The following is a 22663-nucleotide window of genomic DNA, read 5'->3' on the forward strand; positions in this document are numbered from 1 at the left end:
TTTCCAGCTTTAGCAATTTTGGCTACCTTTGTTAGTTTATGTTGTTGTTGTTGTTGTTTTCAAATTATACATATACAGCATTTTTGAAACAGGAAAACTAGTGCCTTCTTTTTTCATCAGAAAGGTGCTCTTTCCTCTATCATTAGAACTAAGTATGTAACTGTATTCTTTGTACCAGTTGTGAATGGTAAGCTGTGGAAAAAGCCATCACACATTTTACTATTGATCATACTTTTGTTTTGTTAATTTAGCATTCACAAATATACTGTAGCGGGACAGGGCTGTTTGGGTTTTGTTTGACAGCTGTGTTCTGTTGTTTCAGGCGGCAGCATTATGTTGCCATGGTTACCATGTGATGCGCTCTCTCTGCGACTGTGTGTTTTCTGTGTGAGAGAGCGCCCTTTTTGTTGTTGTTATGCTAGAGCTACGCTGAGCAGTTGGGTTAGCGGTGGTGTTTTTCTGTTGAAAATAGACGGCTGTGCTCCCTGGAAATACGGGGAAGCAAAACCAAACGACACCTCTGTTTCCTCCTTGTCTGAGCTCGCCACATTGGTGTCAGAAGTGGGATAGCTCACCCTCGCCGGAATGGAAAGAGACATTCAGAGGCTGGAGCAAGCCCTCGAGGAGAGCATTCGCTGCTTGGGGAGCTGGCGATTGAAGCGAGAGGAAGCGACCGGCCATGTAAGTCCCCCGACTGGTCCCGATGGCGCGAGCGCACCGCGGCGACGTCAGTCTACGGCAGCCAGGGGGGCGGAGGAGCAGCGGCCTGTCATGACAGACATGCTTCGTGGGCTGCCTCTGTCAACTGACATGCTTAGCCCCCAACAGAGAGCAGTGATGCCTACAACGCCAGCTAAGGTACCGAAATACAACGGGCTAACCCCGCTAGAGCCCTACCTCTCACAAGTCCGGCTAGCAGCGAGGCATAGTGGCTGGAGCGACGAAGAGGCTGCTACGCACCTAGCGCTAGCATTGGAAGGAGATGCACTGCAGGTACACCTTGACCTAGCCCCGGCAGAGCAGCATGAGCTCCAGGCCCTCACCATGGCACTCAAGAGGCGATTTCGGCAGCGGCACTCCACTGATCAGAGCAGGGAGCAGCTGACCAAGCCGTCGGGCGGGGGAGAGCCTGGGCACCTTTGCAGAGGATGTGTTGCTGTATGCTCATCGTGGCTACCCGGAGTTCCCAGCAGCAGCCCGTGAGGAGCTTAGCCTGCATGCTTTTCTGCGAGGACTTTTTCCAGAGCGACTGTGCCAACACGTCCGCCTGGCCATGTTCCTTGAGGCTGAAAGGGCCGAGCTGGTGCTCCCTTCGTGACCTAACCAGCAGGTGGCCCCCCCAAACTACCCCCAAATCAGAGCTGCAAACTGCAACGGGGAGGGGGAGGTCGCGGAGATATGCCAGCTGCAGCCCTCAGTGCCCCAGAGGCATCCTTGTCGACCGACCGACCGCTGCTACCGGTGCGATGAGCCTGGCCACGTGACACGCGACTGCCCGGCACCCGCCCTGAAGACCAGAACTACGCAGTCTCAGGGAAACGGGGAGGGAGCAGTGTAGTGAGGGGACCACCGCTCCAGCTTCCTGCCCCCCTCCAAGGACGATGCACGGTGGTGGGCCGAGTCGGCCACCTCAAGGGACTCTACCTGAGGTGCTGTGTTGAGGACCAGCCCTGCCAGGCCCTGGTGGATACGGGGTCTACTATTTCCCTAATACGACCTGGTGTGCTTCCTGGAACGTCCGGGCCACTTGTGACGGGTTGGTCACCCACTGACACCCAACTGATGACGGTGATGGGGGAGAGGACTGACATGCTGGGGAAGAAACCGTTGTGGATCCGAGTGAAGGATCCGGAGCTGGTGCATGACTTCTGGCTTGCTGACATCCAAGACCAGTGCATCATCGGCCTTGATCTGCTGACCCGCTGGGGGGCGTGCGTTGACACCGCGAAGCTGGCCATCACTCTTGGTACAGAGACTCTGGCCCTCCAGGGCGGTCAAAAGCAGGGAACCGGGGGGGGGACACCAGAGACAGACACGCCAGGCTTCAGGCAGCTGCCGCTCAACAGACTTCGGGTGCCGGTGGCTCTGGATCATTTCTGCTCACCTCAGCCCTGGCCTCTAAGCCCGACAAACCTGTAGCCTGACCTGTGGCAGCACAGCAGCGTGGGTCTCAGCGTTGACCAGCGCCAGCGGTTGAGGTGCCTCCTGGACGAGAACGTGGATATCTTTGCCGCCAGTGACAAAGACTGCAGGCAGACGGGGCTGGTCCAGCACAGCATCGACACCGGCTCTGCTCAGCCCATCCATCTGCGCCCAGACCAGCCAGTGCACGCCTGCCACCTTGATGTTTGGACGGGAGCTCCAGACGCCCGTGGACTTGGTGTTCGCCCCCCCCCCCCCCCCCCCCCCCCCCGAGCCAGAGATTGAAGGTGGGCCAGAGATGGACTACTACAGGAGGCTGAGGGAGCTGCTGCAGGTGGTTCATGACTACACCCGCCAGGCCCAGGCAGGTGCCAGAGTACGACAGAAAAGAGCCTACGACACCAGGTGCCGAGGGGGAGCTTTCGTGCCTAGCGACAAGGTTTGGGTGTACTGCCCGGTTTGCAAGAGAGGAGTGTCCCTCAAGCTCTGCAGTCACTGGCAAGGGCCGGCGGAGGTCGTAGAGCAGCTAACAGAAGTAGTGTACCGGATCCGCATGCCGAGCCCTGGTGTTGCACCAGGACAGACTCTCGAAATGGCAGGTGGCAGAGGAAAAGATCCGTGAGATGGCTGCAGCTGGGGTGATTGAGCCGTCCAACAGCCCATGGGCGGCACCCGTGGTCCTGGTGGGAAAGAAGGATGGCAGCCCGAGGTTCTGCGTGGATTTTCACCGTCTCAATGCAGTCACCAAGAAGGACTCGTATCCACTTCCGCGGATAGATGAGGCCCTGGATTACATTACCGGCTCCAGCTGGTTCAGCTCCCTCGACCCACGCAGCGGTTACTGGCAGGTGGAGCTAGCCCCCAAAGCAAGGTCTAAGACTGCATTCACCATCGGACAGGGGCTGTGGCAGTTCAGGGTCATGCCATGCCAGCGACGTTCGAGAGGCTGATGGAGAGAGTGCTCATGAACATCCCTCGTAGCCGCTGCGTTGTGTACCTGGATGACCTGTTGGTGCACGGGGGCGGCTTCAACAGTGCACTGTCCCACCTGAGTGAGGTCTTCAGTGCCATCCAACAAGCTGGGCTGCATCTCAACCCTGCGAAGTGCCGGCTGTTGGCGAGAGAGACCACGCTCTTGGGCCATGTGATCAGTGCTCAAGGTATCGCCACGGACCCAGCAAAGGTGGCTGCGGTCCGGGACTGGCCGACTCCCTCGAACGTCAAAGAGCTGCGGAGCTTCCTGGGCCTAGCCTTTTACTACCGCCGGTTCATCAAGGGGTTCGCGACGATAGCCAGCCCTCTCCACCGCCTGACTGATAAGGGCCAGCCGTTTAGCTGGGGTGATGCCTGCGCTGCAGCTTTTGCACAGCTGAAGGAGGCTGGACCAGAGTGCGACCACGACGGCGGAGAAACTGGTGGAGGAGATGTTCACCCGTTTTGGGGTCCCGGCTGAGCTCTACAGTGACCAGGGGCGTAACTTCAAATCTAAGGTCTTCGGGGAGATCTGTCAGCGGCTGGGGGTGGAAAAGACGAGAACCACACCTCTTCACCCGCAAAGCGACTGCTTGGTTGAGCGCTTCAACCGCACGCTGGCCACCCAGCTCGCCATTCTCACCAGCCACCACCAGCGGGATTGGGACCGACATCTGCCCCGGTCCTTTGGTCGTATCGGACTGCGGTCCAGGAGTCCAGCCAGTGCACGCCTGCCGCCTTGATGTTTGGACGGGAGCTCCGGACGCCCGTGGATTTGGTGTTCGGGACTTGTCAGCCACAGTGGTTAGCACTGTTGCCGCACAGCAAGAAGGTCCTGAGTTCAATTCCCCCATCAGGCCGGGGTCTTTCTGTGTGGAGTTTGCATGTTCTCTCTGTGTTTGCTTGGGTTCTTCCCGGGTACTCCGGCTTCCTCCCACAGTCCAAAAACATGCAGTAGTGGGGATAGGTTAATTGGTCAATCTAAATTGCCCATAGGTGTGAATCTGTGAGTGAATGTGAGTGCGAATGGTTGTCTGTCCCTGTGTGTTAGCCCTGCGACAGACTGGCGACCTGTCCAGGGTGTACCCCGCCTCTCGCCCTAACAGCTGGGATAGGCTCCAGCGCCCCCCGCGACCTTGGAAAGGATAAGCAGAAGCGAATGGATGGAGCTGTGTTCTGTTGCTTCAGGCGGCAGCGTTATGTTGCCATGGTTACCATGTGACACGCTCTCTCTGCGACTGTGTGTTTTCTGGGTGAGAGAGCGCCCTTTTTTGTTGTTGTTATGCTAGAGCTACGCCGAGCAGTTGGGTTAGAGGCGGTGTTTTTCTGTTGAAAATAAACAGCTGTGCTCCCTGGCAATACGGGGAAGCAAGACCAAACGACACCTCTGTCTTCTCCTTGTCTGAGCTCGCCACAATACACAGTCCAACAGAGAGTTTATTCATCCAAGGACAAGACATTAGGAGCACAGTGAATGACAAATGTAACATCATACATCTTAGATATAAATTTGAAAAATCAGCACTCTCCATATTACTAAATTACTATAATGTTCAATGTTCACATCACCAATGATCACCACATCACCAATAATTAATTAATTAATTATAAAGAAATTGTGATTCTCAGAATTGTATTTGTTTTGAGTTTTGTATCCTTGATTAAATATATCTCAGTTTTATATTTATAGTTATTTATATTTATTATTTATAGTTTAGATTTGTGTGTTGTTGTATTTTTAATTATTTTTTTAATTCCTGCTTTGTTTCATTAGTATTCCAGCCTCCCTCTTTTCCCTTGTTTAATGTTCAGTGTGAGTCATCTTGTTGTTATGGTCCTGAATGGCTTGGGGTGTTTGTCTCTCTTTTTGTCTCTCTTCTCTATAGTCTGTTTCTCTCTAGATCTTTCATTCTCAGGTAGAGTTGTGTCCACTTACTTTTCCAGTAAACTCAATGCAATAAAAGCTATTAAAATCTAATAAAAAGTCTCCTCAGTCTCCCGAGTCTGCTGCCTGAGTCCAACTCAGGCAGCAACATTATACTTGTCTCTGAATTTGCTTGGGTTCTACTGCTATTTCCTGTGTTATTTTCAAAACTGCTGTCTCCTGTGTCTGGGCTTAAGTTTTACTTCTTCCCTTTATGATTGTGTTGATTTTCTGGACCTGTGTCCCATTTTCCCCACCTATCTCCGTTTTGCTCATTACCATCTGTGTATAAATAGGCCCCTTCTTTCTCTTAGTCTTTGTCAAAGTGTCTATGATATTTCTGTTTGATGTCTGGATTTGGATTTCCTTTTAGTTTTAGACCTGTTTTTTGAATTTTGCATTCAACTAAAAAAAGGCTTGTTAAAATTAAAAATGTTGCCCATGGGCCCTTCAGTTTACAAACTCTGACACACAGTAAAGATTAAAGCATGGCTAAAAGCACATTGGCTGCAACTTTTTATATTGTCTATTTAAATGCCCAAGTATATGACAAAGGGTATAAATTAAAATCTTCTGAGTTTATGGCTATTAAAAACCTTTATACAATCCAGCTATTTCATGCTCTCTATTGTGACTTTGTTAAACTGCAGCACACCTATAAGAAAAGGTAAAAATAATAAATTAAAATCTTTGGGCATGTCATTTCTTACTGTTTTTGCAACATTTACTAAGTTGTTGAAAGTTGACATTTCTCCTGGTCCTGAGTGTCATGATAACTACAAGACAAGACATACTAGCAATATTTTTTATGAACAAGTCTGCATTTATATCATGCATCCAGATTGAACAGAGAAAATACGCCAACTGTCCACAAAGTCTGGGAGGCCTGAAGTCCTCCAAAACCTTGCTGTTGTCAAGGTTTGCTTATATTTAGCTGATTTGGGGGAGTTTAGACAAAACCGTTCCATTGTGTTATGGTACATGTATTTAGTTACGGTCAGTTAACCATGTGGTTTTGGTTTAAACCTTCATGGGAATGATGAAAAAAGACAAAAATTGACTGTCAGGAATTGAACAGCTGCTTCCAGTGGCATCCATCCCATCCTACTCCCTCTGCCAACTTTGTGATTCTACAGTTCATCACCCAACTTCCTCTTTTACTTCCAATGAGCAATATTCAGAATTAATATTGCTGCTAAAGGGCTTTGCCTCTTGAACAGTTATCTCATGCTTACTCATCCAGCTTTGGATCAAATAGCCTTGTGGTTAAGCAGTTGTCAGCCAAAATGTAATGTGTTTGCTAAATTGCCAAAGGAGGGCACTTGCACCAAAAAGTAATTACTTGCTCTTTGGCCCACAGTCTGCTTCTCCCCCAAATTGGATTTGAATCTGCTGAGGAGAAACAAATAGAGCAATATGAAGATACTTACCAGATGTAATGAGAAAGGAAAATGGTGGTTAAAGCATAAATAATTATTTAAAAAGGGATTAATTTTAAATAATCCACTGAAAAGTTCAATCAAGTTGCATAGAGAGAGCAAGAAGTCATGTTTTTACAGGTTTAGGATTTGACCCTATTTATAACTAAATATCCCACTTTATGAAGACTTACAGCATATGAAACAAAGATCTTGAGTGCATGTAAATGTTTGAGGGTCCAATCCACCCTCAAATGGTAGAGTCCACATTGTTGAACCCTACCCCCCACCACAAGTGGTAAACTGTTCTCTCTAGGAAGTGCAAGAAATTGTTAATGCTTAATGCACCCATTTCCCAGCATTGAACCCTTCCTTTGTTTACATTCATTATTGATTTCATAATTACCCACAATCAATTAAGACCATAACACTAGAATCCTGCACACTTAAAGTCGCATGAACTGAATCAGTTTCTGACTAATTCAAATTGACTGACTGCGGCTTCAACACTGCATTGAAAATTTGCTCCTGGGTTTTCTCTCGCACCTTTAAATGTCCCCCAGTGTATGTGATGATGGAGGCTTAAACATGCTTCAGTTCCAATAAACATGTACTTATACAAAGACTTTCTGTGTAGCATTCGTGAATGTGACTGGATTTGATTAGGTCAAGAACGTGCCTTATATGCAGAAAAAAAATCCTGCATCATTATACTATCTTGAAATTGCTGTCACTCATATCCTTGTTGTAGTTCATTTTTTAAAAACCATTCTATCAAACTCCTTTAGCCAGTTTAGATGGTAAATGGACTGGTTCTTATATAGCGCTTTTCTACTCTATATGTACAAATGTACAACTTGTTCATTCACCCATTCACACCCATTCTCACAAGAACTTTTTTTCTACGCTGTTTCCAAGTGTTCCCTATCTAACATTCACATACATTTATACTCCGATGGATGCATCTGATGGATGACCTGCTCTACCACCTGAGCTACAGCCACCCCATATATAAACAAGCTTTTTTTAGTTGACAATACCTGACTAATATCAAACTTACACAAAATCATGGGTCGACTGCCTGTAGTATTTTTTTTTGTGTCAGTGTAATAATATTTCTGTCAAGTGACATTTGAATATTTCATAATATGTTAACTTTGATAGCCCTCTTTCCAATTTCACTCAGACAGATTATACTATCTGCAGGTAAAGTAGCTTCACACGAAAAGATTTCAAGGCTTTAAACATCATGCAATGTTTGTGGGTTATAGGACTGATTTTGATAAAGAGAATGCAATCAGTTACTACATCCACTGCTTTCACAGTCCTGTTGAGAAGTGATTCTCTAGCCTTTTCATAATATATTTTTGTTAGAGTTAGGCTGTCTACACTATTACTGTAGCTTCAAACACAAAACAAACTTTGTTAAGTTAACTTAGTTTGGTGGCTGTAGCCATTCCATTTTGATTCCTGGCTTCTACACTCCACATTTAGTGTCCTTGGATATGATGCTAAACCCTAAATTGCCCCTGATACACTTTCAACTTTGAGTGTGTGCATAATAGATACAAAGCACTTAAAGTTATAGACTAAAGCACTTTATCAATGTGTGTCTGAGTTTTCATGTAGTAGAAAAGCACTAGATCAGTAAATCAATAAATTTATAATTTAAACCAACAGCTTGTAAAATACAGTTGCTAACCAGCTTTTGACACTTTATGCCATGACCTAACCCTACCTGCAGTGCTACAGTGTACAAGTAAATGCACTTGTGTGCCTCCCCCAAAACCACCTTCTGAAAATAAATACCTACTGTTATGGATAACGGTGTAGTAAATCATTTTCATTGCAGAAATTCTGACTGGGCTTGGGACCACAGGTGTAAATCATGGAGTGAATTATAGCTCTGTTCCATTCAAGTGTCTCCATAAGCCATTTTTATACCTCTATTATTTCCTGCAGTGACATGTTAAATTTTTTACTGTAAAATAAATCCTATTTGTCCAAGTTTAAAAGTGAGAGTTGCAGATAGGTCAAACACAGCCTGCATATGCCCACAGAAGAGGTTGGGTGAGTTACTTGAACTCAGCCTGTGTAGGTATTTGCAGGGTCTTTAAATATCAAGCAAATATCTAAGTTACAGTGGTTCAAAATAAGATAAGATAGGAATTATGTTGTGATATTTTTTTAAGTTGCGGTTTCTATCTGGGGACTCGTATATAATCTACTGTAACTTGTAACTTTATCCAATGTTTTAAAAGTACCTATGTCAGTGCAAGTGCTGTGATTTATAATACTCCTGTGAGATACAGTTAACACAGCACAAATGATAAAGTAATTGCAATAACTTTATAATAATTAGTTAATATGCTCCATTTGTTCTTTTTTAATCTAGTCTATCACCTAATCCAAAGCCGCAGCAATAGTAACTTAAATAATGTTCATATCCATCTAACAATCTCAGAAAATTTTGATGAAAAAAGGTTATGCAAAATCTCCCCCAGTGAGCCAAATTTATGTTATGAAAATATAAATATATATCTCATATCTATCTAATAGACACCAATTTGCTCATGTAAATGGGGATTCTTCTTCACAAGCGAACAATAATTATTAGTTCCAGGGTTCTGTGCTTCCCTTAGGCAGTATTGAGTGAAGGCATAATATACATTTTCATTGCTATGCAGATGATACCCAGCTTTATCTATCCATGAAGCCAGATAACACACACCAATTAGTCAAAGTCTAGGGATGTCTTAAAGACTTAAAGACCTTGATGCCCTCTTATTTCCTGCTTCTAAATTCAGATAAAACTATTGTTCTTGTACTCCGCCCTAAAACTATTAGAAACATGGTGTCTAGTCAGATGCTTACGATGGATGGCATTTCCTTGGCCTCCAGCCACATTCCACGGAACCTTGGAATTATTTGTGACCACAATATTCAATGTGCATATAAAACAAATATGTAGGACGGCTTTCTTGCATTTGAGCTTCAGTACTGTTCAAATGTTTTAGGCAGGTGAGAAAATGGTGTAAACAAAGAATGCTTTCAACAGTGGAAGTGTTAATCATTTATTTTCATCAATCAACAAAATGCAGTGAATGAACAAAAGAAAAATCTAAATCAAATCAATATTTGGTGTAACCACCCTTTGCCTTCAAAACAGCATCAATTCTTCTAGGTACACTTGCACACATTTTTTGAAGGAACTTGGCTGGTAGGTTGTTCCAAACATCTTGAAGAACTAACCACAGATCTTCTGTGGATGTAGGCTTCCTCACATCCTTCTGTCTGTTCATGTAATCCCAGACACACTTGATGACGTTGAGATCAGGGCTCTGTGGGGGGGCCATACAATCACTTCCAGTACTTCTTGTTCTTCTTTACACTGAAGAATGACTTTGGCTGTATGTTTGGGGTCATTGTTCCAATCATTTATGTTTCTGAAAGCATCCTTTGTTTACAGCATTGTTGTTATATGTCTTAGTTTTACTTTACCCCTTTTGATTGTCTTGATTTACTACATTTTTTCTTACTTGCCCCACCTCTTCTCACTTAATCTGACTGACTTTCTGTGTGTTATTTTTTGCTTTGTTTGGGAGGGCTTTAAGCCTAATAATGACCTCCTTGTCTGTTATCAGCATTTCTTTGCACCTCACATTGTGAGTTCCATTGAATAGTTACCATGTACCATGTATAAACCAAAGTTATATCCTTGAAACCAGATCCAGATATTTTACCTAGTTAATTTGTCATGGAATAATGAAGGGATATGCCTCATCTACCCTCTCAGCTGGTTGCCAGCTGACTGTCCAGTTATATTTGAGCCTCTGAAATGAGAGACTATAAAAATGACTTCAATTTGTAAAGAGTTAATTCAGCTTTGTTCAGCCCCTTGAAATAATGTTAAAAGTCTGCACTTCAATCACATCTTGATTCAGGTCCGACAAAAACTTTATCCAAACACGTATGAAGCTAAAGGAAAATGCTAGACAGACAGGCATGACTGTTGGAGGCAGAGTCTGTGTGAAGCTGTGGAAGGCTGCCTTGTTGCAGGTACATGAAACAATGTGTAGGAAGCACGAGGAAACAAGTAGCAGCTCAACAGGTTAAGCAACACCTTAACTAGGTCAAAATCTCTTAAGCATTAGCACCACAGAGATAAACTGAAACATTTGCAAAAGAAATAAATAAACAGATGAGTCCACAGGGATATAGTTACAGCAGTGGTCATTAACTTTTTTCATCAGCTTTCTGCTTTAGGCTCTGTGTGCCTTCACATAAAAATGGGGATTCAAGCACCATATGCCTCTTCTGCAAAAAAATCAGATCAGTTTGTTGCCAGATCAAAGTGAAATCAATTTTACTGATTGATCAGTGATAAATACCCTAATCTTTGCACTAGTAGCTGCGATTCCAGAACTGTAAAAGGGACTGTGCAACAGATTAGAACCACATATAAACAACATTTATTATAAACTTTCTGCATCACCAATTGATTCCATGCAAATTCCAGTGATAATGCAAAGCACAGTTTGCACTGCTGCAACTATGTATAAAACGTAGTCCTACCGCAGAAAATCTATAGTTTACTTAAAAGATCTTCTAAATATAAGAATCAGCAAAAATATGGCACTTACAATCAATTGCAAATCGAATCTTTGAACATTACCTGCCATGATTTGTGTGTAACATAAATTACCACAGTGATCCAGCAAAGTTAAAGCTGATCCACTTTCATGACACAGAAAGCTTAAAGCTCAACATAGCTCACTAAACTGTTAATCTCTTTTTATAGTACAGCCCTTGGATATATGGAGAGGGGGAAATAATTATTTGATCCCCTGCTGCATTTGCTCACACTAAGTCTGAACATCTGCCGACATCCCAATGAAGGCGATGTTCACCAATTAATTTAGAAACTAGAAACACTGTGTGACTTCACATCTTTGCTTCTCTTCGCTCAGTGACATGGATGGAAAAGCAAATTTGTCACAGTGTGATCATTTTCTTGTGTAAACCCATTTTCTTGTGTTTTTTAAATAAACATTTTGTCATGCTAATGATTTAAATAAATGAATGTTAAATAAAAAAATGTTGTTGTTGCTCTTTTTTGTGTAGTTCTTATGGTGTTCTAAATATGACTCACTGCAGGCCACAACATGCCATCATTATGGGGTTCCATGTCTGTGCTCTTATTGTGGTCATTGTATTATGCTGAGCGCAGAGAGGAAACCGCATCTAACCAGGGAAACCCAGTTCATGTTATACACCCTGGCTACAAAGTGGCACTGAGCATTTATAAGGAAGTGGCTGGCACAGTGGTGCAGTGGAGACCATTGGCGCATATGGATATCAGTGTTAGTAGGACAGAAATTCAGAGTAGAATACAGCACAAAATGAAAGAAAGGTGGCAAAAGCAATGGGAGGAAGAGAGGAAAGGCCGATGGTTTTACAAAATCCAAAGGAAAATAGGAGAAATGAGAAGCAAAAGAAGGAACAGGAGAGAGGAGACAGTTATATCTCGACTTAGATTTGGACACACCGGTTTGAATAGCATGTTTTTTTAATAGGAAAACACTGTACAGGGGAGTGTGACTGCAATAGACAACAGGAAAGAATACCACATGTTTTATTGCATTGTCAAAAACATGACGTGGAAAGAAGACAAAAACCTTGGCGATATGAAAGTGAAACTGGACTTGGTTGATTTATTTTGTAAGAACTCATGAAGTAAAAGTGAGGCCATATTTTGGGTTTTAAGACAGACTCATTTGTTTGGGAGGATTTGAATGTTTTTTGGTTTTTTGGGGGACATTTCGGTCCACACTCCACACCTGTTGGTGGCGGTAAAGCACCATTTCCTTGTTTGCCGATAAACAATATAAAGAAGAAGAAGAAGAAGGGCCGCTTTGAAGCGTGATGTCACGGGAGGGGGCGTGACCGCCGAGGCGCCATTTTAGCAGGCCAAACAAAGGGCTAAGCGAAAGCGTCAGCAATGGTTCGCACTTGCTGTGTTGTCGGTTGTAATGTTAGATCGCACGATCGGGAAGGGAATAGGCTGGAAAATGGGCTCTCTTTTTATTCTTTCCCCACCTGGAAGCAACGTGAGGGAACTCATGTATCGGATGTTAACAAAAGAAGGCGTCTAGCCTGGGTAGCAGCTGTGAGACGAGCTGATATCCAGTTCTCTACCATCCACAGATATCTGTTGGTGTGCTCCAGACATTTTCATTCAGGTAAGTTCTAAATAAGTTCATATTACTCTTCATAGCCAATTAGTTTTATTTTTAATGCGCTCTGAGGTCATAGCAAATTAGAACAAACATCCTAATGAGTGATTTTGGAGATATAGAATAGAATAGAATTCAATTCAACTTTATTGTCATTGCACATGTCACAAGTACAGGCAACAAAATGCAGTTTGCATCCATCCAGAAGTTCTTTATCCATAGTATAGATATATTACAAAATATTAGCAATAATATAGATATATAGATATTACAGAAAGGGGCTGTTATAGGTATGAGGGTACAAAATATGGGTCTGTTATGGGTGTTACAATGTACACTTTATGAAGGTATGTTATGAATATGCTATAACTATAACTAACTTACTAATTGTTTTTCATTATTGCAGGCAAACCAGCCTATGAAATGGATGAAACAAATCCTAACTGGGTTCCAACACTACACATGGGACACTACGAAATCCCTGCTTCAAACTACATGCTACATACCATCATGCCAATCAGATTACTTCTTCCATGTGAGGGTGAAGAGGTGACCCTTCTGGATAAGATGGTGAAGGTTTGCTGCATTTTGGTGAACATGTGCCCCAGTGTGGTAGTAAAACCAGGGAAACATGCGCTTGTTAAATACTCTTAAAAGTTTTGTGTTGTATATGTAGTGATAAGTTTTCAAAAGAGTCAGTAAATTACAGAATGGTAGTAGTGGGCGATATTATTTAAACGCTGTCATGTTCTACAAAGTGGTTTTAATTAAAAACAAAAAGGCAAAAATGTATTTGTTTCTTTATTCAACTTTTGAACAGTGTTACTTAGTAAGTACATATTCAGTAAATGAAAATTATTTACATGGCAATGCACTTCAGACACAAATGTAGACCCCCTAAATAAAACATTATGGGTTATTCAGAACAGAACTATGCTTGGAGAAATATTTTCCCATCAGTTGAGACAACTCCTCCACAGTAGCAGGTGGAATTTTTCTTTTTTGAGGACGGCTTCTTTTACCTGTCACTACAGATGGTCTGTTTATGTTTTGATTGAGAGCCTTTTTTGGGGCAGCTGAAGAGAAGTCCATCTTATGGCCAACCACTGACTGTATCTTGGTCATATTACCCAGCAAAACCCAGTATGCAGGTTCATCTGTAACAGCCCTTGAGCCACGGATCAACACTGTTGCTTCTACTTTAAACAGAAGAGCAGTGACATGGGTGCAGGTCTCCGTGACTCCGGCCATACAAGTGCAGTTCAACCTTCCCTGTGATGCTCACTGACCCATGGCTGCAATGCTGGTTCATTCAGTCTTTGAGAGTGCAGTACCTGAAACATACACAGCAAGGTTAATTTAAAGACAAGAACTTTAATGAGCCAAGGCCAACACAAATGTGTTTTATGTACTTTCAAATCCATTTATCATAAATGTAACAAAGTGTTCAGAAAGTTAGCACATACATGTAATTTTTTATCTTTTTATGTATCCATCTATAGAATGCTGCATGGTATATTCTAAATCTGCCTAGTTTTGTTTAAAAAATCTGCCAGCAAAAAATTAACCTAAAGTATGTAATGCAAGGATGTAATCACTTTCAAGATGGAGAAAGCATAAAGTTCGACTTTAAGTGACAATTATGGACACCTAATATGATAAGGAGATTCTGCAGGTCATTAATCAATGTAAAAAACTAAAATAGAATGTATTTTTAGTGACACAGCACACAAACACGGAAGCAATATGTGTAATTAGGATTAATTTATAATAAATATGAATTAATTAGTGCAATTTCTTTAATCATTGAGAATGACTAAATGCTTCAGGACAATGTCACATCAATGCACTGAACTCACTATGTTATCCATCTAACAGAGCCTCCACATGTCCTCACTGTAATTTCCCCGTCATGAATGAATTTATGCTTGCACTAATCTGAATGAAATCAAACGCATTTTACTGGCAGTACTCAAGCTGACTTACCTTTGTTTGAATGACGGCGAATTCACAACGTGGAGGCTTAAAAATAGCCAAGTCTTGTACCCAGTCCTTTGTGGATGTGCGCCTCCAGAGATTTATAATTGCGAAATTGGTTCGTCGTGTATGCGCTGACTCCACAGACAAGGTACGAGAATATTTCAGGATAAGTCAATAGCAGTTGGTCTTCAGGGTTTCTACTCCTAGGGTATTTAAAAGTAGAATGGGGGGGAGAGCCTTCAGTTTTCAGGCCCCTCTTCTGTGGAACCAGCTTCCAGTTTGGATTCGGGAGACAGACACTATCTCTACTTTCAAGATTAGGCTTAAAACTTTCCTTTTTGCTAAAGCATATAGTTAGGGCTGGACCAGGTGACCCTGAATCCTCCCTTAGTTATGCTGCAATAGACGTAGGCTGCCGGGGATTCCCATGATGCATTGAGTTTTTCCTTTCCAGTCACCTTTCTCACTCACTATGTGTTAATAGGCCTCTCTGCATTGAATCATATCTGTTATATCTGTCTCTCTTCCACAGCATGTCTTTATCCTGTTTTCCTTCTCCCACCCCAACCGGTCGCAGCAGATGGCCGCCCCTCCCTGAGCCTGGTTCTGCCGGAGGTTTCTTCCTGTTAAAAGGGAGTTTTTCCTTCCCGCTGTCGCAAAAGTGCTTGCTCATAGGGGTCATATGATTGTTGGGCTTTTCTCTGTATCTACTGTACAATATAAAGCGCCTTGAGGCGACTTTTGTTGTGATTTGGCGCTATATAAATTAAATTTAATTGAATTACTCCACTGCCGTATTTCATACGGGTCCACATTTCCAGTGCACGCTATTTTTTTTGCAAGTACCGTCTCTTTGCATCCGGACGCAATCTGTCTTTATAAAGTCCTTTTTCTTTTGAGCTGCTTTTAAGTATGGTTCGTAGCAATCTTCCTTCCAACACAGTGTGTTTGTTTTGATTCGTGGCCTGCTAAAATGGTGGCGCGCTCCCACAATGCATTGCGGCGTGACGTCAACCCCAAAGCCCTATAGAGATTGACAGACCACGTGACTTTCGCGCATTGCATGCCGGGAGGTGGTGGCAAGACATTCAAATTACCGCATTAAATGCAGGCATTTGCAGCACCGCAAAACGTTTATTCTCACGTTCCAATACCGTCTTGCTTTTTCTTTCCTCACCAAAAAAGGAATGTACAAAACGAAGGAGAACAATGCCGGTCCGTACAAAGACAGACTCGACGAAAAGGCAAAGAAAAGGTACGAGGAAAAAATCAAAGGAGTGAAAGGGTTAGACCCTTATATTGAAGGACTTTCTTGTGATTTCATGTTTAGTGTCACATTACGGTGGACCCATCTTCCTGTACTCTGCACTTTATGGTTTGTGTTACCTGTTGTTCTGTTATGCACAGTGAATTATTAGAACGTGTTTAAATTGCTATAAATGTCTGTCACACCACTGCACTTTACAGCTGTGCTGTAAATTATCTCTTTATGTCCAGAATGGGCCAATGCAATCTTTCTTTTTAGTCTGTACTAAAATACAGTGTCAGAACCAATACAAATAAAGTAAGTGTTGCACAAGTCTTTCATCAGGACTGTCTTTATTTATAACTGACAACAGTGTTACATGTTACTATTGAAGCTTACAGGACAAAGGCAAAATAGTATACCGTTGTGCATTAATAGTTGATTTGTTTAAAAACACAGCTGCACAACAAAACAAGAGCAAATTGGAAAACAGTTATTCATCACTTGCTTGCTTCACAACAACACTTGGGCACATATTTGTGAGCGCACATGATACAGCGACTATCTTATCCAGCAAAGTCATGTTCTCACCTTCGCATGGCACCACAAAACCTAAACGGATGGTGTCGTTTAGGATAGTGTACTTGGACCGTAGACAGCCTATAACGCGTTCAACATTGATCCTGACATGTGCCAGTTTTCGTGTGTCCTCCACATCTTTTGCTTGTAGCTGACTGCGACCCCGTGTAAATGCTGGAATTTTTAAAGTGGCACCCATTAAGGCAACACTTTCCCTGATATCAAAACCCCGGTCTGCGAGCACCATGTCCCCAGGTGAAAGTTTCTGTAGAAAGCCAGATGTTTCAGCTATTCGTTTATCGCTGGTACGCCCTCCCCATCCTTTAGAAATGAAAGAGATGGTCCCCTGTGGTGTGATGCCAATGAGATATTTCATTGTGTGTCTACTTTTGTATGTAGAATATGTCTCCGCCATGGCGCATAAATTTTGTGCCCTCTCTATGAACAGTTCAAAACAGTCAATAATAACTGTCACCCTGTCACCAAACATCTCTACATACTGGTGTGGCATACTGGCCTGTATGCAATGTCTTCCAGGCCAGTGCACCAATGGACTGAGGTGAGCGTATAACACATTTACAGTAATGTTAAACACAGTGGAAGTGGTTGTCCGGCTAATATCAAAGAGGTGTGCAATATGTGCAATTGGAAGGTTGAGTCTTAAACGCATGAGAGTCAACAAGAGCATCTGAAACTGGGAAATTTTCCTGTCAGTGTCTGGCAAGCTCGGGCTGATTTGTTGTAGCACCCCCATTAGTAAAGCAAAAGAAGGCAGCCCTGTGTAGAATTTAACTTTAGAGTTATCATCTTTCAAGAATTCCTTGTCTAATTTCTTTTTGGACAGTTCTTTTTTAATATTAGGTTTTCTTCCTGCAGGTGTGCTATTTCTTGTAACCTTAGAGAACACATTTTACACTCCTGCAGATCTTCATCCTCGTGCTGTGGAGTTAGCTGCTGTGGTTCGATCTCAGCTGTAGTTTCCGTAGAGACTGGTGCTGAAAGACACACATGCACACAGACAAAGACAAGATCATTTTATGTGCAAAAACAAGACAGTGCTTAATCTGGAAAAAGTGGAATTTATTTATGTACATTGACAATTTTACCTGCATGGATTTCGCCTGGATGAGCTGTCTCTGCCCCAGAGGAACGCGGGCCTTTTCGTGGCTGTTTTGATTTCGATCTCTGTTTTAACCGATCAAATCTCGCTGTGGTAGAAGCTTTAAAGTCTGTGTGGCCCAGTTTGAGAGAGGGTGCCCAGTCTGGATCGCATTCCAGCATTTCGTAGGCTGGTTTGCCTACAAAATACAGCCAACATTACACACAGCCACAATAAACAAAGGAGCATAGCGCGATGATTTCTGTTCAGCGCCATATAAGACATATTAACTACCACAAAACACTTACCTTTGTGGAAATGCTTGGAGCAGACTAACATGTGCGGTGGAGTGTTTTCGAACGTTATATTAGGTCTTCTGATAGCGGCAATCCAGGCCATCCGTCGCCTCTTCGTGACTTCGGAGACATGGCTTGGACAATTTCTCTTCCACGCCGGAATCCGATGAAAACCAATGGCATTTCCCGTCGACTTCACGCGGCTGCCGTTCGCCCGGCTTGTGCAGTTAATAATACAACAGCTTCTTGCCATTTTATGTTTCTTTTTATCGCTGTGTAACTGATTTCTATTGAAAGCCTGTGCCCGCTATTACCTCTTGCCACTACTTCCCAGTATCCTTTGCGGTTTTACCCCTGAATGACGTCACATTTTCAATCTCTATTGTAGATGGGAACCATCCGTGTTGCATGTTCTTGTACCTGTGTGTCTCTCACGGTTCAACGACATGGTGATTGTGAATAACTGCCCTGCTGCCCAGTATCTACCAGTTTTTGATGGAAAACAAAGGAATAATGAAATGACAAAAAACCCCAAAACAAACCCCCAAACTGTCTAGATAAAAACATAAAGGCCTTGTGAAGTTAAACACAAAGTTATCTTACACAATACCTATATTTCTCGAGGTAAAGTTCATGTAGCCTGCTAATAGGCCTCCTAGCAAACCAACTAGCGTACAAATATTTGTACTCACGTGAGCGCCTTTTCTTTTCTTTCTTCAAGACTTGGTCAAAACATTTCCCGAAGCAGACTGAAGTCATGATAATACCGTCTTTGAGGTAAGAAAAGCCACTCTGGTGGTGTTAATCACTAGTTTAACGACTATTGCGACATTTTTAGGGCTTTATGATGAATACTTTGATAAACGGGAAAAAAAGTGTGAAGTTGATTATTTTCTGCAGTTTGACCTGCTGAGACTAACACGATTGATTTTTGCCCTAACTGTGACCTTTATTTTTTCTTTCTTTTATGCCTCTGTGCAAACTGAGGAAGGCAAAGTACAACAAAGGCCTATTAAAGGTAAAGTGCGTTGCTATAGTAATATTTAATGCTGATTTAATGATTACTGCAGTGTTTTAGAGGCTATATGATGAATGTTTTACCACCTGGTAAAATAATCCTGGGCATAGTCCGCTGTGAATTTGTAGTTTGCTTTTCTTTGACAAAGGCAGTGTGTGGTTCACTGGAGTGAAATTGTGTGGCATTGTTATTTTTATGGGCTAAATCCTTTATTGACATTCAATATTTACTTTGATTGGGCAAACAGAATTAAATGTTTTATTGATGTCGGTGCTAGAGTTTTTGTGGGTTTGTGCATTGGTAAACAGGTTTCTTACTTTGTTGTAGCACTACTAGGCATCAGAGAAACTGGAATTTCTGTGTTTCTTGTGTGTACATGATTTCCTGATCCTTACAGTTGCCTGTGTACTAAAAGAATGTTAATAAAGCAATCCTAGGAGATTAAGAGGAACCTAAGCTTTTGGATGTACATGTGCATCTATATAGGTATACTACATTACAGTTACAGCTCTGGAGGGCTCATTTTTGTTAGCCTGGCAATTAAAAGTGCTTTATATCCAGAGCTATTTGATCATCAGTGTATCGCTTTGTTATTTAAATTATCCTGATTAAATTAAGAATTTTCAAATTACTTTAGAGTAAAGAACAATTGAATTTGAATCACAAACTACACCCACCTTTTGTCATGAAAGGAACGAATATGTTAAATTACTGTCAAGGCTGCATTGATTAAAACTTTAATCACCCCTTAAACCCGTATTTAGTTTATCCAAGTGTTTGTGGAAGTTTGGCAAAACTGCAGGCCGGCAAAAAAAAAAAGCTAAAAGATATACTGGTATTTATTAATAATATATATTTTGTAGTAAATATCCTTTCTTATAAGACCCAGTCTCTCTCATCTCTGTTGCTAATGCAAAAAAAAAAAAACCCTTTATCAACACATATACTGAAGATTACATAAGCACCCTCCCTAAAAAACCCCCCCAGAAAAACACACACACTAAACTGAACTTGTAAAAATGCCTTTTTTTCAGCTGTCTGTCCATACTAAAACTATATTTTTCTTCATCAAAAATGCTTTCCCAAAACCGGCTCAGGAGTGTGTCTGAACAGACCGGCTTTGGATCTGTAGTTTGCATGTTCTCCCTGTTTTTGTGTGGATTCCCTCCAGGTACTACTGCTTCCTTCAACAGTCCAGAGACATGCATCTAAGGGTGTTAGGTTAATAGGTGATTCTGATTGTTTGGTCATTTGCTGGAGGTCATTTTGTAGGATTCTGGCAGCAGTCATCCCGTTCCTCCTTGCACAAGAGCTGATACCAGTCCTGCTGATGGGTTAAGGATCTTCTAAGGGCTTATCCAGCTCACCTAGAGTAACTGGCTGTCTCCTGGAATCGCATACTCTTGAGGCTGTGCTGGGAGGCGAAGGAAACTGTTTTGTCATGGCACGTATTGATGTGCCATTCTGAGGGGATTGGACTACCTGCACAATCTCTATAGGGTCCAGGCATCACTTTATGCTACCAGTAGTGGCACTGACCCGGGCCAATTGCAAAACTACGAAAAAACAGAAAACATAAAGAGGGGGAAAAGTGTAAGTGCCCTACACCTGTAAAGAAATTGTTGTTTGGGAGATTAGGTCATTGTTACCTGTTGTTAGTTTAATTAACATTAAAATAGCTGAAACTGAATAACGTCCACTTCTGTGGGGCTAAAACAGAAACAAACAACTATTCACACTCACACTCATGGGCAATTTAGATAGGCCAATTAAACTCACCCACTAAGTGCATGTCTTTGGACTGTGGGAGGAAGCCAGAGCACCTGGAGGGAATCAACGTAAACACAGGAAGAACATGCAAACCTCACACAGAAAGGCGATGGCCAGGTGGTGGAGTCGAACTCAGGACCTTCTTGCTGTGATGCAACAATGCTAACCACTGTTTTGCTGGCCGGAAATTTTTTTTACTTTTAATTTTATTCTATAAGCTTCATACATGTTCAATAGGCACATGTTTGTACTTGTGGACCCTATATTAAATTGATTAAATATGTAGACTAAGCCTCCCTTTAAATCCTGTTTTTTTTTTTTGTTTTTTTTTGAACAGTTATTTCTTAGTTTCATACCATTAAACACCACCAGGACTGCAGCTGAAAAAAAGAAAGAAAATAGAACTGTCTTATGCACATCTAAATATTAATTTAATGGAATAACAGTTGTGATCCATCAGATTCTTCTGTGTCTTAATGACAGACCATTAACACTCTTAACTTACACAGCATTTTTTGGCAACTTCCTCTTCTCACTTCAAATAGGTTAAACATTATTACTATATTAGGTCATCAATTATATTAGGGCACACTCAGTTCATTTCAATATACAGTCTGCCAAGCATTGCAATTTAGAACTAGGTTACAAACCAAGAGATGATATTTAGCTGCAAGTAATTTCTAGCAGGACAAGTTCTGTTTAATAAATGTAATCAGAAAAACATACAAATCCAATGTAGGACTGTAAGCCATGCAAATATTTTGACATTGGGTTCTGTAGCATTCTTGTATTAAGAGAACTTGCACTACTTCCAGGGATAAAATGAATCAGAAATGCCTGATTGTCAACAAATGTATGGGTGCTAGCATTGCTACCATAAGTGAGGCTAGGTAATGGAAAGATACCCTGAGAATGTTTGTACTTGCTTCATGGAACAAAGCCCAGAAAGGAAAGAGAGAAGAATTTAAAGAAAGAAGAACCTAACCAATTTCTTAGCTGGCCGATAGTTTTGGCTGATGTCTTGATGTTACATTTACAACAATAAAAGTTGAAAAATTAAAGAAGACTTGGGCGAAACACTTTTCAACCATGTTATGAGTGTTGACGATGCATAATTTGTCCACCAGAGGGCACTTTGCAAGTTCCCTGTGGGAAAGTGTGTTTGGAACACCACGAAAAACAACCACTTGATATGAAAAGAGCTGGGGAAGTAAAAAAAAAAAAAAAACTACATGTAACACATTTAAGGGAAATGGGCCATATAAATGTAGTAGCCAAACAGCAGCATTATGGACCTGTTCTGATAGAAAATGCATGCCAATTGTTTCATGCTGGCTGCAGTTTAGTGAGGGCTTTAGTAGTAATCAACAGCATGCTATTGAAACTTTGCCTTGCTTCCCGAACTAGAATAATGGTTCAAGAGTGCTTTCATATCTCTGCCAATAATGTATAAAAACAAAATATATGCCAGAATAAAACAATGCACAAACAATAAGTTCTCAAGGAGCTGTGTGATAACCATGATAACCGTGCCCTCGTGCAAACCATGTTTTATCATCTATTTTGCTCCAAAAGGGATTCGTAATTATAGGTTGAATTTCATTCTGGTATTGCTCATACTTTAAACGATTTAGCAATTGATGTGGGAAATTCCCTCACACACTTACAATGATCTAATAATGTTCAGCCTAATGTGTGCACCGGTGTAGAATGACTGGGCTGAAGTGCTGCAGAGGTGGATGTATTTACTGATTTGCTTTTCACTGCGGTTTTGGTCGGAAAAAACTTGTCGCTTCTGTTAAACCTTTTGATTTTCTTCCCCTTGTTTTGCTCTCTTCTGACAGGCCGTGGCATACTGACTGACTTTTTCATTCAATGTGTGCTATGATTGTATGCGTTTTTATGGTGGTACTGCATTGACTAAGCCATCTAACAACTAACAGTTATTATAAAATGCCTTCCAAAATTCAGTAGCAGAATAGC

At 42.1% G+C, this 22663-nt stretch overlaps 1 pseudogene; it reads right to left on the reverse strand.

Annotated features, from left to right (window-relative positions):
* Positions 1–16411: 16411 nt before the first annotated feature.
* Positions 16412–17995, reverse strand: LOC134625216 (uncharacterized; annotated as a pseudogene).
* Between the last annotated feature and the right edge of the window lie 4668 nt (positions 17996–22663).

Source organism: Pelmatolapia mariae, linkage group LG1, assembly GCF_036321145.2.
Source record: "Pelmatolapia mariae isolate MD_Pm_ZW linkage group LG1, Pm_UMD_F_2, whole genome shotgun sequence".
Lineage (NCBI taxonomy): Eukaryota > Metazoa > Chordata > Actinopteri > Cichliformes > Cichlidae > Pelmatolapia > Pelmatolapia mariae.